The 16,980-nt window shown below is 39.5% G+C and overlaps 1 protein-coding gene across 9 annotated transcripts in view; it reads right to left on the bottom strand.

Annotated features, from left to right (window-relative positions):
• CACNA2D1 (calcium voltage-gated channel auxiliary subunit alpha2delta 1) overlaps positions 1–16,980 on the bottom strand; it is a 660,196-nt gene that overhangs the window by 285,189 nt on the left and 358,027 nt on the right. The window lies entirely within an intron of this gene.

Genomic DNA, 16,980 nt, shown 5'->3' with positions numbered 1-16,980 from the left:
GACACCTAAGCTAACCAATGGGAAATACCAATGAGAATGGTGTATCCTAAACCCCACTCTTACCACGAAGTTAGGTCCCTAAGACTGTGCTGCAGGTAGGTGTCTATCTCTGCTTGCGATCCACAGCTGGGAATCCCTCTCGGAATCAGGCACACTTGGGTGTGTCAGCTGTTCTTGCAAGAAATGCTGGAGGAGGAAACAGTGGTGTCTCCCTTATCACTTTCAGCCCAGTGGTTAACACACTCGCCTGGAAGGTAGGAGAGCTGAGTTAATTTCCCCTCTGCCTAATGAGAAGAAAGATTCCTGTTCAAATCCTATCACCTCTAAGGAAAGTGGCCCTAATCAGTGGGCCATGGGATACTCTGATATGGCTCTTCCTCAGTCTCTTTTGTTGAAGCTATTCCATTTGGGAAACACAATTAAATGGTCATAGGAGCAAGAGGACTGGCCCCTTGTCTCCCACCACCCAGGTGAATGCCTGACCACCCAGCAACAGAGTCATTCTAACTCATCTTGGACCCAATGACTGTTGAATTATTTTTCCACAGTGGAACAGCTTCAACAGAAGAGAATGTGGGAGCCAGCATAAGAATCTCTCATAGCCCACTGGTTAGGGCGATTACCTGAGAGATGGGAGACTGTACTGAAATCCTCTCCCCTTATCAGGTCAAGGGGAACTAGAACCTGGTCTCCCACACCCTGAGTGAGTGCTCTAACCAGTGAGTAAAGGTTATAAGGGAGCCACCACAAACTCCTCCAGCTGGATTTTGAATGGACCACAATCTGCAGGTAGATAGTTGTTCTCCCACCTATCTCTCCCTGGTTTGAAGATTATGTTGGGTTTTAGGCATCTGGATGTCTAGAGTGAGAGATTGCATGCATGCCTGGAGACAGAAACGTAAGCATATAAAAACTTTTACAGTGAAACGTTAGGTGCTTAGTGAGTTTAGGCAGGGTTATACAGCATTCAAATGGGGGTTTTGTGGATTGCAGTGGCATCTAAATCTGGGATTTAGGCACCTAAGTCCCTGTGTGGATCTGGGCCTATGTGACTCAGTAACCCATATGTAAACTAGAGATACTATCTTCCCTACTTCACCCAGGTTATCGTGAATGCAAATTCATTCAGGCACATAAGGTGCTCAGATATTATGGTAATGGGTGGCACTGAGACCTATCTAGAAAACAAACCTAGAGAACTACAAATATAGACAAACACCTTTAGAAAACTTTTTCCCACTCACCTGTGGAGAGTGGGTTGAGGTTTTGACTACTTTTAAGTTTCATTTGTTTTAGATAGGGGAGTAAAATATAATTTGCTCTTTCATCATGATAGTAACAGGAAGGCGAGCAGATTTTTTCCCCCCCTCTGCTATTAAATTTTCTTATAATTTTAAGATCTGTTTATAAGAGTTTATGCTGTATTCCAGCAAAAATCCAGTAGACTGCATTAAGAGGGTTATAAACCAAAAAATCCTTCCATAAACACATTAAAATATTTTTGATTCCTGCTTTCTGTAGCTGTTAGCAACAGATAGCCTGAAAAATAGAACTGTAGTTTGAAAAATACCATATAACTGAAACAAAACAAAAATTACTCTTGAATTGTTTTCTTTTGGCAGATTACTTACATATGCACACCAAGAAAGTTACTCTTGAAGATTTAACACAGGTGCCAAATGGCACAGGGTAGATTATGCTATGAAAGGTGGAGATAGCTTTACTAGCTGCTAAACAGATGCAAATCCAAACCAAAGACAAATTATAATTCCAGACAATTGTTGTGCTTCTGTGGCATGGACAGGGATTGACATGCCTAATAATTTCACATGATTTTGCTGTCTAGATAATATGTTTTGTATGGCTGCAAAACTTCCTTATTTGTGAGTAACATTACAGACTGGATTCAATCATAAGAATGGTGTTATGAATTTAGAGGAGTAAATGGTGCTATTCTGTGTCACTCTCTTCTTTCTCTCTTCCTGTAGAAGTCTTCATGCTTTGCACAAGTTTTCCATCTTCACTTTCAAGCTTCTGCTTCACTTAATTCTTAACAACATCTTTCTTTATTTCAGTGGCTTTCAACCTGTGGTCTGTCCACAGACTATGTCTAAGGGGTCCACGGAAGGTTGTCTTTACCACAGAACAGTGGTAATCAACCTATGAGCCGTGGATCTCTGGAGGTCTGCAGACTAGGTCTACGATTCCCAAGGGCATTCACGCCTCAATGCAAAATTGTTTAGGGTCCACAAATGAAAGAGAGGATGAAATAAAGCAGTGGTTTTCAATCTATCTCACTGCTATGCTCCTTCCAACCGTCTCAGCCTCCTATATGCTCATTTAGCATTTCTGATCCACTCATCTTGATGGCTTCTACCATGCTAACAGATAACGCTTGGAATTCCTTGCTTCCCCTTCTCCATCACGCCATTCATTCATACCCACTTTTTCTAGAAAGTTTTTCCAGTGATAATCCAGATGTGTAATGACACTGACTGCTCAACATTGGCCTAAATTATACGGTCTGTCTGAAACCGAGCCAGTTCTGCAAATCTTTTCAATGCACGTTTTGCTTACTCAAGAGAAATGTGCCATTGACTTCCTAAGCCCTGATCTTGCAATTTACCTCACCCTGTTGAATTTCAATGGGGCCCATGCATGTATGTCTGCGTTCCGATCAATTGCAGGATTAAGGCCTATAAGTATAAATTATTTCAGGTCCTTTCTTCATAGGTGTTAGTACAAAGCCTAGTACAATGGGACCAAAACCTGTCTTGGGCTTCTTGGCACAGTCACAGTATGAATAATATATGACAACAACAATAAATATCAGGAGCAAGAGTTTGCAAGATCCAGCCCTTAGGCCCTAATTAAGCAAGACACTTCAGCATGTCCCTGACTTTAAGCACATGAGTAAATCACAGTGACTTCTATGTAGTCTGACAAAGGCTAGCTATGTAGATATTTAATACAATCTGAGAGCTCACATACCACAGAGATGGGCAACCAAGAGATAGGTAGAATCTGTATACTTTTACTACAAATCATGCAATATGCTGCATCATAAAAGGAAATTCTAAAGGCTGCCTTGTAATCATTTAAAATACAGCTTAAATGTATATATTTATAGTCTGTTTTGGAAATAAAATGATTTTCAGAGGCTATTGATAGGTACACCTCCAATTGTTTGGTAGTTTGAGTAATCCAGATCATTTGTGGAAAAAAAAAAGTTCTCTGAACTTCTTTGGTCAGAAGACAAAAACGGGAAATTTTGAAAGAAAAGAATTGAGAAATGTCCAGAGCTCCTGGCTCCATTTGGATGCCTCAAGAATTGTATTTATCCTCACATATTCATATGCTGCTAGAGCCAAGAAATGAAAAGCTTATGAGAATTGAAATGAATAAACAAATACACAAATATACTTTTTTCAATATAATTTCAGTTCAGATTGAATTTAGAATTTAGAATTCTCAGTGGTTCTTGTTTTAGCCAAAATGGCTTACTCCTCATAAGCACACAAACATGGAGATAATAAATAGCACTACTTTAGAATTCCTAATGCACTTATTCATATAATATATTGATGTGTCTATTACTTAGTTTTTGAATCTCGACCAATATGTTTTATTAATCAAATAAAGAGAAACATAAGATCATATCAAAATCTTTTGCTGGGGAGTGGCATGTATGGTAATTTTCACAGTATCCTTTCATTGACACATTTATGCATTAAAGAAAAATATTATTAGCATAAGCCATTATGTAATATGAACACCATTACAATGTCTTCTTTTAAATGAAATAAGTATCCAGTCAAATTTTAGGTGCCCAGAATTTTCAGAGTTACCTGCTGTTAAATCTCAGGGTTGGGGTTTTTTTGTGTTTTTGTTTTTGGCTTTTTAAAATAGATTTGTAACACAAATATTATTCTCAGATAGGGCTTCAAGTTTTATGATTATTACATGCAATCCTCCACCCCTCAAATCTGCCCCTGAAAACATTTAACACCCAATTATATGAGCTGGGTTTAGAGTGGGAACATTTTTCAAAATTTATGGAAATTCAAATAAGATTTAGGTTTGACCATGTGTGACGGGGTGTACTAGGCCCAGAGGAACCATGCTGAGGTGAATCCTCTGGGTGGCCTACAGAGGAGCTATAGGGGAGCAGCTAATCAGGGACCAGCAGGCTCATATAAAAGGGGCTGCAGGGCTAGAGAAGTTCAGTTACTGCTTGGAGCTGGAAGAGCAAGAATGGTGTTCCTGGCTGGCTGAAGGAGTTGCAGTACTAGGGACAGAGCAGTGCCTGGCAGGGACCGGGGGAGCAAGAAGGAGCTCCTGGCTAGCTGTTGGGACTCAAAAAAAGATTGCCCTGAGGTAAGGGTGAAGGTGCCACATGGGAAGTGGCCCAGGGAACAGTAGCAGCAGCAGACTTAAAGAAAAAGCAGCAGGTGACTACTATTTATAGGCTCCCTGGGTTGGGGCATGGAGTAGTGCGTGGGCCTGGGTCCACCCACCAGGCACAGGCTCCCTGAGGAGGAAGTTGTACCAGGCCCAGAGAGGGGACTGAATACCCTGATGGGGGTGAACAATTACTGAACTTTGAAATACCCCAGAGGGGTATTTCAAATTAACCAATATTGGGTGATGGCTCAGCTGGAGGGCTGGGATCAAAGGAGATGGCTCCCTAAGAGAGTGGAGAAATGGCTTTGAAAGGCAGCTCAGAAGGGGCTGAGATTGAAGGGTTGACTGATCACTGAGCCCAGGGATAGGGCTACATATAAGGACAGGACAGAGACCATTGAGACAGGTCCTGTTACCCTGGAAGGGGTCTAATAGGTTTGGATACCTACGAACTGCCTGTCACTGGGCCGGAGGGCTGAGTCACAGAAACCCGCCTGAGAAACATCTGACAGGGGTCACCATAAGCTGAGAGAATTGCAGACACACACTCGGCCAGGGGGCAATCACATGCGGTGAGTGCACTCAGTTACACCACAATTGTAATCTCTTTTGGTCTGAGTTCTCATGAACACTCCTACAAGCAAAGTTTTGTTCTCATGTACGTTCTAGGAAAGTGAATTTCAAACCTGGAGCCATGATTCAGTCAGTCAATTAAAAAACAAAATTAATTTCATGATACAATATTGCTAGATTCAGGTGGGTTCAAAAAATAAATAAAGGATAGTCCAGCCAATCAAGGACCTGTAAGAATACCATTTGACTTTAGATGAATAATGAATATCAAATAATGGGTGAATATCAACAATCTGCTAATTATCCGTAGGGTGAAATTTGCTTGCATAGATCATTTACTCAACAACTCCGTATAATGAACAAATTTATACAAATTGGGATTTTTAAAAAACAATATACAAACAGAAATAAAGGACTAAAAGCCAAATAAGTAGTTTATAATAAATAATTTGACCAGCCCTAATAATTATTCAAATAAACATTATCCTATCCAGACTTTTTAAAATTTGATAGCATACTGCAGTTTTATATTAAATCGAGATATTAAAAATATCAAGAAAAAAAACCTTCTGCAAAACAATTACCTAAATGTAAAAGCTTGATTCACTGTTTTTAATAATCTGCTCTCTTTTTGGCATGCAATAGTTAATGTAAACAAGTATTTAAGATGAATAGAGCAACATTAAAAGCACTGAAAATAATTCAATGTATATTTTAAATGAATTAAGTACTCATGGAATATGACAGATTGACCACCTCCTGAGTCATGCGGTTTGCCTAACCATATTCTTAGGTTTAACTTTTTGTCACATTCTGGGCTGCAATGCAGCCCATACAGGCGTGCTTAGGGTCAGACTTGTCTACATTGTCTAACAAATTGTTTTAATAAGTATCAATGATTAAATTTAGAGCAGAATATGTTTTTTATTTTATGCAATCATTCTTTTTTGCCAGAGCTTTATCAAGAGCGTGCAGTAAATAGAAGTATGTGATTGTATTCAGAATTTTACTGTACTGAATAAAGGCATATAGTCCCCCACTCACACTTGTGCGCGCGCACACACACACACACACACACAAATAAAGATTAAAACCATTTACACTTTTGTCACAGCCTTCTACACATATTTAGCAATTTTCTAGCAGCTGAAAAATTGCATTACATAAAATGTCAATGAAGAATTGTTAATATACAACACATATTTAACAGTTATGCAAGAACTAGGGCTGTTTAAAAGTATATTGCAGCTGCTGATTTACAATAGGTTAGATTACGGTTAGCCCTTAAATAGTCGTAGGAGGGAGCAATGATCTATTTCTACTGGCATGGCTCAAATAAGGCCTAGGGTAACCTTTACAGTAAGCACCGTAAGTCCCATTTCCAAAAAGGACTTAGGCACTCAGATTCTAAGCCTTGGATGTATTTAGGTGCCTAAATCTGCTATTTAGGCACCAGTGACAGTCTCAAAATTGCTGCTCAGCTGCTGCCAAACTCTGTAGGTGCCTAAGTTTCTGCCAGTCATTATTCACAAAGCCACCTCAGCCCCAACACTGCCCCACAACTAACAAGCACCTCGGCACCCTCACTCAAGCTGGCGACAGAATGAGATGCAGAGAGACACAATTTCAGCTGCTAGCATATGGGCTACCTACTTGGATAAGTTCTCAAGCAGACAGAGGCACCTATCTCCTGACAATCTATCAGACGCACCAAGTCAGCCGCTTAAGGCCCTCACATCTCCCCACTGAGCTCCTCAGCATTTCACTCCTGGCTAGCTTAGGTGGCATGCACTCAGCTAGCTGGCTTTGAGGATCGCTTTCTTAGGCATCTTACTCTCTCCGTGAATATTATAGGGAGTCCGGACACCTAATTTGGACCTGAAGATTCCACTAGGCTGGAAGGTTGAGTGGAGCAAGGCCTGCATACCTTTATGGATCTGGGCCTCAAAAGCCTAAGTCTCATGAGATGTATCATTCCCATAACTAATGGGTTGCATGGGAATTGTGCTCTGGAGTGTCTACGTCATTTTGGGGAATAAGATGGGGCTCCTAAGTCATTTAAGTGTTTTTTAAACATTTTGCTCCTGATCACAGTTGCAGACTTAGTGCTAAAGTGACATTCTAGCTCTTTTTTATATGTCCAAGATTATCACAACAACATAAAAGAGAACTCAATGTTAAATAGGTCTGGGCAAGAAACAGTTTTCCCATCCCATGAGATTTTGACTTTTTTTCACATCCCAAATTGGGACAAAGTTGAAATTGGGGGGGGGGGAAATTTAAGAAAAAAACAAAAACAAAAACAAAAAAACAACCCCCAAAAATTGTTTCTAGTAAAACCTGAAATATTTTGTTGGATAATTTCTGTTTTTGTTTTGACTGCTTTCTTTTTAAAAAAAAAAGCCTTTTATTAGTATAAATTAAAGTCATTTCAAAATGAAAACCCACAATTTTTAGTTTTGAAAAAATTTACATGTGATGTTTCAACCATTTTGATGATTTTTTTTTAAAAAAAAATTTCCAGTTGAGAAATTCAAGATGACCCTTTCAATTTTTACAAAAAGGGCATTTTCTGTCTGAATGTTTTCTGATGGAAAATCCCCATGCAGATCCAATTTAAGCTCCTTATGAGCTAGGCATCCTTACCAGTTGGACGATAGGTAAATCTAAGGCACAAAGCCATTTAGTGCAAGTACTTAAAACTTGATTGTTTAAAGCAGGGGTCGGCAACCTTTCAGCAGTGGTGTGCCAAGTCTTCATTTAATCATTCTAATGTAAGGTTTCGCGTGCCAGTAATACATTTTAACGTTTTTAGAAGGTCTCTTTCTATAAGTCTATAATATATAACTACACTATTGTTGTATGTAAAGTAAATAAGGTTTTTAAAATGTTTAAGAAGCTTCATTTAAAATTAAATTAAAATGCAGAGCCTCCCGGACTGGTGACCAAGACCCGGCCAGTGTGAGTGCCACTGAAAATCAGCTTGTGTGCCACCTTCAGCACGCGTGCCATAGATTGCCTACCCCTGGTTTAAAGTTTAATTTTAAGTTTGAGAACCTTACCCTAAGTAGCTTGCTTAAGATCACAAAGTGAGTCACTGGCAAAACTCTGGCAGTACTCTGAATAGAACCCAATATTCCCATCTACCAGTCTATACCTAAACCTAGGTGGCGCTTCATAATAAGAAATGAATTACTTGTATCATTAAAGAGAATATCATTTCCATGACTAGTTTATTATTAGCCACAAATTATTTTATTTGGTAGTGATACTCAAGAAAATAGTTTGAGGACTAAGAAATCATTTAGCAATACATTATTGAAAAAATTACATAATTTTTCTTTTTTGTTGTTAAAAATAGAAGTTGATAGGGATACAGCAATTAGCAATAAATCAGAATAGCAACTAATTTTTTTCATGGAACAATTTCAAATATGTCAGCATTTTGTAATCTCTAGCTGTTAAGGAAACTTTGATGCTAAACTCACTGACAAATGGTTTATTTTTTTATAGACATTTCCATGGTATTCATAAGTGCAATATGTTGGCCTGCAAAACATTAATGAAGTAAAACTCATAAAACTATTTTACAGATGGAAAATTTGAGGCAGAGAGGTTTAAGGACACAATTTTCAAAAGAATGGACAAAAATCAATGGTCACTTTAGAAAGTTTGTATGTAATTTGTTGAAGATTATATAGTAAATCTGTGGCAAAACACAGGTTAGTGAAGTCCCAGTTTAGTGTCTTGAAGATGAAACTATCTCAAACTGACTGATGGCCTATTAGAAAGGGCTGAAGCCTGCAAATTCGTATGCACAGAGTCACTTTGCTGATGTGAATAGTCCCACTGAGTTTAGTGGGTCCACTCATCTGTTTAAAATTACTCACATACATATTTGTAGCTATGGCCCTGAAGTAAGTCATACAATATGGTCATTGCTATCACTAATGCTTAGGAACAGACTGTATTCCAATAATGTATATAAAATAGAGCTGTCAAGAGATTAAAAAATTAATCACGATTAATCACACTGTTAAACAATAATAGCATACATTTTCAAATATATTGATTTCAATTACAACACAGAATACAAAGTGTACAGTGCTCACTTTATATTTATTTTTGATGACACATTTGCACTGTAAATTAACAAAATAAATAGTATTTTTCTATTCACCTAACACAAGTACTGTAGTGCCCTCTCTTTATCATGAAACTTGAACTTAGAAATGTAGAATTATGTACAAAAAACATGGATTCAAAAATAAAAACAATGGAAAATGTTCAGCCAATCACTCAGACAAACAAGTTTGTTTACATTGCAGGAGTTAATGCTGTCCACTTCTTGTTTACATGGTCACCTGAAAGTGAGAATAGGCATTCTCATGGCACTGTTGTAGCCGGCATAGTAAGATATTTACATGCCAGATACACTAAAGATTCCTATGTCACTTCATACTTCAACCACCATTCCAGGCAACTTGCATCCATGCTGATGACGGATTCGGCTTGATAACAATCCAAAGAGGAGTGGACCGATGCATGTTCACTTTCATTATCTGAATCAGATGCCACCAGCAGAAGATTGATTTGCTTTTTTGGTGGTTTGGATTCTGTAATTTTCGCATCAGAGTGTTGCTCTTTTAAGACTTCTGAAAGCATGCTCCACACCTCATCCCTCTCAGATTTTGGAAGGCACTTCAGATTCTTAAATCTTGGGTTGAGTGCTGTAGCTGTCTTTAGAAATCTCACACTGGTACCTTCTTTGCGTTTTGTGAAATCTGCAGTGAAAGTGTTCTTAAAATGAACGTGTGCTGGGTATCATCCAAGACTGCTATAACATGAAATATATGGCAGAATGTGGGTAAAACAGAGCAGAGGACATACAATTCTCCCCCAAGGAGTTCAGTCACAAATTTAATTAACACATTTTTTTTTTAACAGGCATCATCAATGTGTCCTCTGGAATGGTGGCTGAAGCATGAAGGGGCATATGAATGTTTAGCATATCTGGGCATGTAAATACCTTGCAATGCGGCTACAACAGTGCCATGAGAATGTCTGTTCTCACTTTCAGGTGACATTGTAAAGCAGAAGCGGGCAGCATTATCTCCTGCAAAAGTAAACACTCTTGTTCGTCTGAGCAATTGGTTGAACAAGAAGTAGGACTGAGTGGACTTGCAGGCTCTACAATTTTACATTGTTTTGGTATTGAGTGCAGTTATGTAACAAAAAAAATCTACATATGTAAATTGCACTTTCACGACAGAGATTGCACTACAGTACTTCTATGAGGTGAATTGAAAAATACTATTTCTTTTGTTTATCAATTTGCAGTGCAAATATTTGTGATAAAAAGAATATACAATTTGATTTCAATTACAATACATTTGAAAATGTAGAAAAACATTTTCAAGAGACACATGCAATGTGCTTATCTTTCCCAACAATCAAAGTGACGCTTTAGCTAGCTGAATTTACTGTATATGTTGAAAACTTTGAATTTTAAAAATAGAAACTAAAAGATTTCTGCCATCTTCCAAAGCAAAACCATGTAAAAAGTATAATAAAAATGCTGATTTATTAGGTCAGATTTTTCCTCTCCCAACAGTATAGTAAATAATATGTTTGCAAGCAATTGTTTATTTTAAATGGTGCATCAAAAGCCAGGAGTGTGCTTACTTAATAACAAAAGATTAAGCACCGTTTTCCTAACAGCCAGTAGCAATTTAGTCTGAGATGCAGGAGACTAAAATTCATAGGCATGATTTCCACAGCTGAGAAACAGGACAACTGATGTTGAGCAATGACTTTGAGGAATAAGATCATTTCAACCAAATTAAAAGTGTATAGCAGCAATCAAAGGAGAGCTGATATGAAAGTACTAAATTGCAGCAGCAATTACACCTGACTAGACAGCAGCTTATCAGCAATTCAGACTACACTGGGAAAAGGTGCTAGAGCTAGACATTTACACAATAACTGTAGGTGTTCTAAGACAGGCAAGTGCCGACGGAACACAAACTGCCCCTTTGAAAAGATGAATGTAGATGTACATAGAGGAATTTCAACAGCAGGTAAACAAGGATGTTATGTTCCTTTGATGTGTAAGATTATCCTGGTGTTTGGACAAAACAGACTTGAGAGAGACAGAAATGACAACTTTTGAAAGGTGTTAATTATTGGTGAAACTCTCCCAGGTGTGGAGAGCAAGATGCATAGCCCTTATTCTCAGAGACGTTGAAGCAGAGGCGCAGTAGTTGGCGCATCTACATAACATTTACACCACTGAGAGGGGTTTCTATGCTGATCCCGTATAGGCCAATATGGAGGGGCTACTGGTCCAAAATGTATATGGCTCCAGTAGAAACGAGCCCATGCATAGTGGTGCACACCACCTGCAGTCCGTTTTTCAGTTTGTAGCCTGGAACAGCAGCTACAGAAGCCTCAGTTGAAGCTTAGCAGCCCCCTGTGGATTGCTGGATCCCATTCTCCAAAACAAAAACAGCGTTCCCTGCACAAAGCCTAATTATGTACACATTTGCGTGAGAATTTCCCCTTTAAAGTCCACTGTTAAAAATTTTCTCAGGCAAAACTCAATAGCAAGTTTAGGTCCTGATTCTATAGTGTCATTCAAAGGCTCAACACTTTACATTATGGAGAGACTACAGACCCACTTTAACCCAGCCATACTCTATCGTCCCTTTATTCTAGTTAACTGTATAGCAGTTCACCTCAGGATTAATACACCATAGCCATAGAAGAATCACCATCTCATCTCGGAGAGTCACAGTTTACTCCCATACAACACAACTTAACAAACCATAACCCTTAAATCACACGTCTTCCCAACCACACATGATAGTATATCCACTAAAATGCAAGACAATTCTCTGCAGATCTGAGTTGGGACAGTCACAACACAACTAGCAAGACTGATGAAGGTCTCTTCATGATACATTTTATATAATTAAAACCAATTCCTATGAACTGGAGATAAAAGCATTGCTTGCTTCACTGGCAGTGTCTTTTCTGCTGGCACTGCCTATCCTGGCAGCCAGCTATCTTCCTCCTGGCTCTCGCTCACAGGTCTACTCATTCCCTTTCTCGCCAAGTCCAGAGTGCTTTACATTTTCCAGGCCAGATTGTGTAAGCTGATTGGGCACACTGACAACAGCATGGTGCACAATAAGGAGACTGAAAAGTAAGGGCTCTGGGTCACCATTCTGTATCCTTACTATATTCAGATCAAGATGCCCTGACATCATTATTTATCATATACTTCATAGTAACAAGCAAGTCCCGATCAGGACATAGATGGCTTGCTGAAGGAAGTAAGGGGGCTCATGGGATGGGGGTACATCATCTTGTCCTGTGTGGTTCTCACTCCAAGATTCTGGGCAAAAAAAAGACCATAAAATAATACCACCAGTCATTTTTCTGCCTACCCCTGAGAGATGACTTTTTGACGGTGACTACCTGTTTCAGCATTAGATACATCTTGTGTTCATCACATTTTAACTGTTTTTAATTCTGTGAAATTTTTATGTGAAGAGTCCCATTGTTCAACTCCTTCAACAATTTCAAATTAGACTTCAGCTGACTTCTCCAGAAAGTTCCTGTGGCTCTTTCTAACATTTGCATGAGCTTTGGCAAAATTAGTGGTTGATCCTTCTGTCTTTCTTTTTCTGCCTCTCTGCTCATGCCTAATATTTTGCTAAAGTGGCTTTGGCTTTGGTAGTGTGGTAATTGATAGTTTATACCAGGAGTGGATGACTTGATCTGAATAAAATAAATTGTTACTTTGTCTAAAACCAAATCTAAACCTTTTTGGAAGGTCAGAAAAGATCCATTTGATTATTTTTATTATATAACAAAACAAAAGCACAATTCCCTTTGTATTTCCTATCTTCCTTGGAACTGGTTGTACTGAGATCCCATGAGGTATTCAATCAGATGTAATGCAATCTAAAAAAAAGTATGCCCAGTCTTGCTGAACGTCTACTGAGAATGTGTGATCTTGTGAGTTTTCCAGCCCAAAGCATTTTGGATAAATTAGGATATGCAACAGATAGATGTCAAACCAAAGCACCAATTTAGAGCCCAATCCTGCTTTTACTGAAAAAAAAATGGCAGAACTCCCTTTTTTTCTATGATTCATTGACCAGATCCCCAGCAAATACAAACTGCTAAATTCTCAAATTACTTCACTGGTATTTAGCTATAAAACCAACATTAAAACCAATTGAATTTGGATAGTTATGAATTTGAGTTCTTTAACTGATCCTCATGTCTTTGTCCTACACTATATACAGCCTTCACCTGAATCCTAATTCCATCTCATAATGCATTGCTGTCTTCAGCTGTCCCTAGTCCAATTCTAGTACTGTTTGCACCATGCTCTTGGCTGATCCCATCTCCCCCTCCTCAATTTTACTAGCCTCCAGTGTTGTTAATAGTAATATTTACTACCCTAAATGTTTAACTCTGTAGAAAATTTAACTCATCGGTTCATGCTGATGTTAATTGTTGCTATATGCTCTGGCTGTTTGCACTGTAATACCCAGACAAACAGAAAACCAGTAGATAATACCAATCCAAGTACAAATCCCCACAAGTTACACATGGAGCATAGAATCATAGGAATGGAAGGGACCTTGAGAGGTCATCCAGTCAAGTCCCCTGCACTCCTGAGGACTAAGTATTATCTAGACCATTCTTGACAGGCTGCTCTTAAAAATCTCCAATGATGGAGATTCCACAACCTACCTAGGCAATTTATTCCAGTGCAAAACCACCCTAACAGATAGGAAGTTTTTCCTAATGTCCAACCTAAATCGCCCTTGCTGCAATTGAAGTCCATTGCGTCTTGTCCTATCCTCAGAGGTTAAGAAAAACATTTTTTCTCCCTCTTCCTTGTAACAACATTTTACGTACTTGAAAACTGTTATGTCCCCTCTCAGTCTTCTCTTCTCCACACTAAATGAACCCAATTTTTTCAATCTTCCCTCATAGATCATGTTTTCTAGACCTTTAATCATTTTTGTTGCTCTTCTCTGGACTCTCTCCAGTTTGTACACGTCGTTCCTGAAATGTGGCGCCCAGAACTGTACACAATGCTCCAGTTGAGGCCTACTCAGCACAGAGTAGAGCGGAAGAATTACTTCTTGTGTCTTGCTTACAACACTCCTGCTAGTACATCCCAGAATGTTCACTTTTTTTGAAACAGACATACCATGGCCACTGGGAGCTGCAAGGGGCCGTGCCAGTGGACAGTCAATGTCAGCAAAATGTCTTGCGGCCCACAATCATATTACCCTGAATGGCCACATGTGGCCCGCAGATTGCCCACCACTATTTTATTCCATTATCTAAATCATTGATGAAGGTACTGAACAGGACCCAGAACTGATCCCTGTGTGACCCCACTCATTATGTCCTTCCAGCATGACTGTGAACCACTGATAACTACTCTCTGGGAATGGTTTTCCAACCAGTTTTGCATCCACCTTATAGTTACTCCATCTAGGTTGAATTTCCCTAGTTTGTTTATGAGAAAGTCATGCGAGACAGTATGAAAAGCTTTACTTAAGTCAAGATATACCACATCTACTACTTCCCCCACCCCTTCACAAAGCTTGTTACCCTGCCAAAGAAAGCTGTCAGGTTGGTTTGACATGATTTGTTCTTGACAAATCCATGCTGACTGTTACTTATCACCTTATTATCTTCTAGATGTTTGCAAATTGATTGCTTAATTATTTGCTCCATTATCTTTCTGGGTACAGAAGTTAAGCTGACTGGTCTGTAATTCCCCAGGTTGTCCATATTTCCCTTTTTATAGATTGGCACAGTATTTGCCTTTTCCCAGTCTTCTGAAATCTCTCCCGACTTCCATGACTTTTCAACGATTTCCCCCCTGCTTTCCCCGCAGGTAAAAATTTCCATATGGTAGATTCTGAATAAACTGACAGTTCACTATATGAGCAACTGAAGAGTTAAAGAAGTTTGGCATGAGGCAAGGCTAAGAAAGTAAAAGTTAGAAGAACGTATCAGAGGGGTAGCCGTGTTAGTCTGGATCTGTAAAAAGCTACAAAGAGTCATGTGGCACCTTATAGACTGACAAACGTATTGGAGCATAAGCTTTCGTGGGTGAATACACACTTCGTCAGATGCATGTAGTGGAAATTTCCAGAGGCAGGTATAAATATGCAGGCAAGAATCAGTCTAGAGATAACTAGGTTAGTTCAATCAGGGAGGATGAGGCCCTATTCTAGCAGTTGAGGTGTGCATTGGTGATCTTCCAGAAAACACCATCTTAGCCACCATGGATGTGGAGGCTCTGTACACAAACATCCCACACACAGATGGAATACAACCTGTCAGGAACAGTATCCCTGATGATGCCACAGAACAACTGGTTGCTGAGTTCTGTGACCATTATTTCAAATTTGGTGACAATATATACCTCCAGACCAGTGGCACCGCTATGAAAGAATTCCACCACGATTTCAACAGCTTCCACCCCACCATCAACCTCAGCCTGGACCAATCTACACAGGAGGTCCACTTCCTAGACACCACAGTATAAATAAGTGACAGTCACGTTAACACCACCCTATACCGAAAACCCACCGACCACTATGCCTACCTTCATGCCTCCAGCTTCCATCCCGGACACAACACACGATCCATCATCTACAGCCAAGCGCTGAGGTACAACCACATTTGCTCCAACCCCTCAGACAGAGACCAACACCTACAAGATCTTCACCAAGTATTCTCAAAACTACGATACCCACATGAGGAAATAAGGAAACAAATTAACAGAGCCAGATGTGTACCTAGAAGCGTCCTACTGCAAGCCAAGCCCAAGAAAGAAACCAACAGAACTCCACTAGCCATCACCTACAGTCCTCAGATAAAACCTCTTCAACGCATCATTAGTGATCTACAACCCATCCTGGACAACAATTCCTCTCTTTCACAGCCCTTCGGAGGTAGGCCAGTCCTTGCCCACAGACAACCCGCCAACCTTAAGCATATTCTCACCAGCAACCACACACAGCACCATAGTAACTTTAACTCAGGAACCAATCCACGCAACAAACCTCAATGCCAACTCTGCCCCCATATCTACACCAGCGACACCATCACAGGACTTAACCAGATCAGCCACAACATCACCAGTTCATTCACCTGCACGTCCACCAATGCACGTCTGCTATGTACATGGGCCAAACTGGACAGTCAGTACGTAAAAGGCTAACTGGACACAAGTCAGATATTAGGAATGGCAATATACCTAAACCTGTAGGAGAACATTTCAATCTCCCTGGACACACAATAGCAGATTTAAAGGTAGCCATCCTGCAGCCAAAAAACTTCAGGACCAGATTCCAAAGAGAAACTGCTGAGCTACAGTTCATTTGCAGATTTTACACGATCAGCTCAGGGTTAAACAAAGACTGTGAATGGCTAGCCAACTACAAAAGCAGTTTCTCCTCCCTTGGTGTTCACACCTCAACTGCTAGAAGAGGGCCTCATCCTCCCTGATTGAACTAACCTCATTCTCTCTAGACTGATTCTTGCCTGCATATTTATACCTGCCTCTGGAAATTTCGACTACATGCATCCGACGAAGTGGATATTCACCCATGATAGCTTATGCTCCAATACCTCTGTTAGTCTATAAGGTGCCACAGGACTCTTTGTTGCTTAGTTAGAAGAAAGACTTTCACTGAGACACTTTAGCAAAATATTAGACATGAGTAGAGAAGCACAAAAAAGACAGAAGGGTCTACCTCAAAATGTTGCCAAAACTCATGCAAATGTCTGAAAGAGACACAGGACATAATTAAGGAACTTTCTGGAAAAGTCAGCTGAAGTCTAGTTTGAAATTATTGAAGGAGTTGAGCAATGGGTCTCCTCACATAAAAATTTCACAGAATTAAAAACAGTTAAAAAGTAATGAACAGAATAAAAGACAGAGCTGTAGGA

The sequence above is a fragment of the Chrysemys picta genome, chromosome 1 (assembly GCF_011386835.1).
Source record: "Chrysemys picta bellii isolate R12L10 chromosome 1, ASM1138683v2, whole genome shotgun sequence".
Taxonomy (NCBI): domain Eukaryota; kingdom Metazoa; phylum Chordata; order Testudines; family Emydidae; genus Chrysemys; species Chrysemys picta.
Note: the sequence above shows the minus strand (reverse complement) of the source record. Positions and strands in the feature narration are given on the sequence as shown.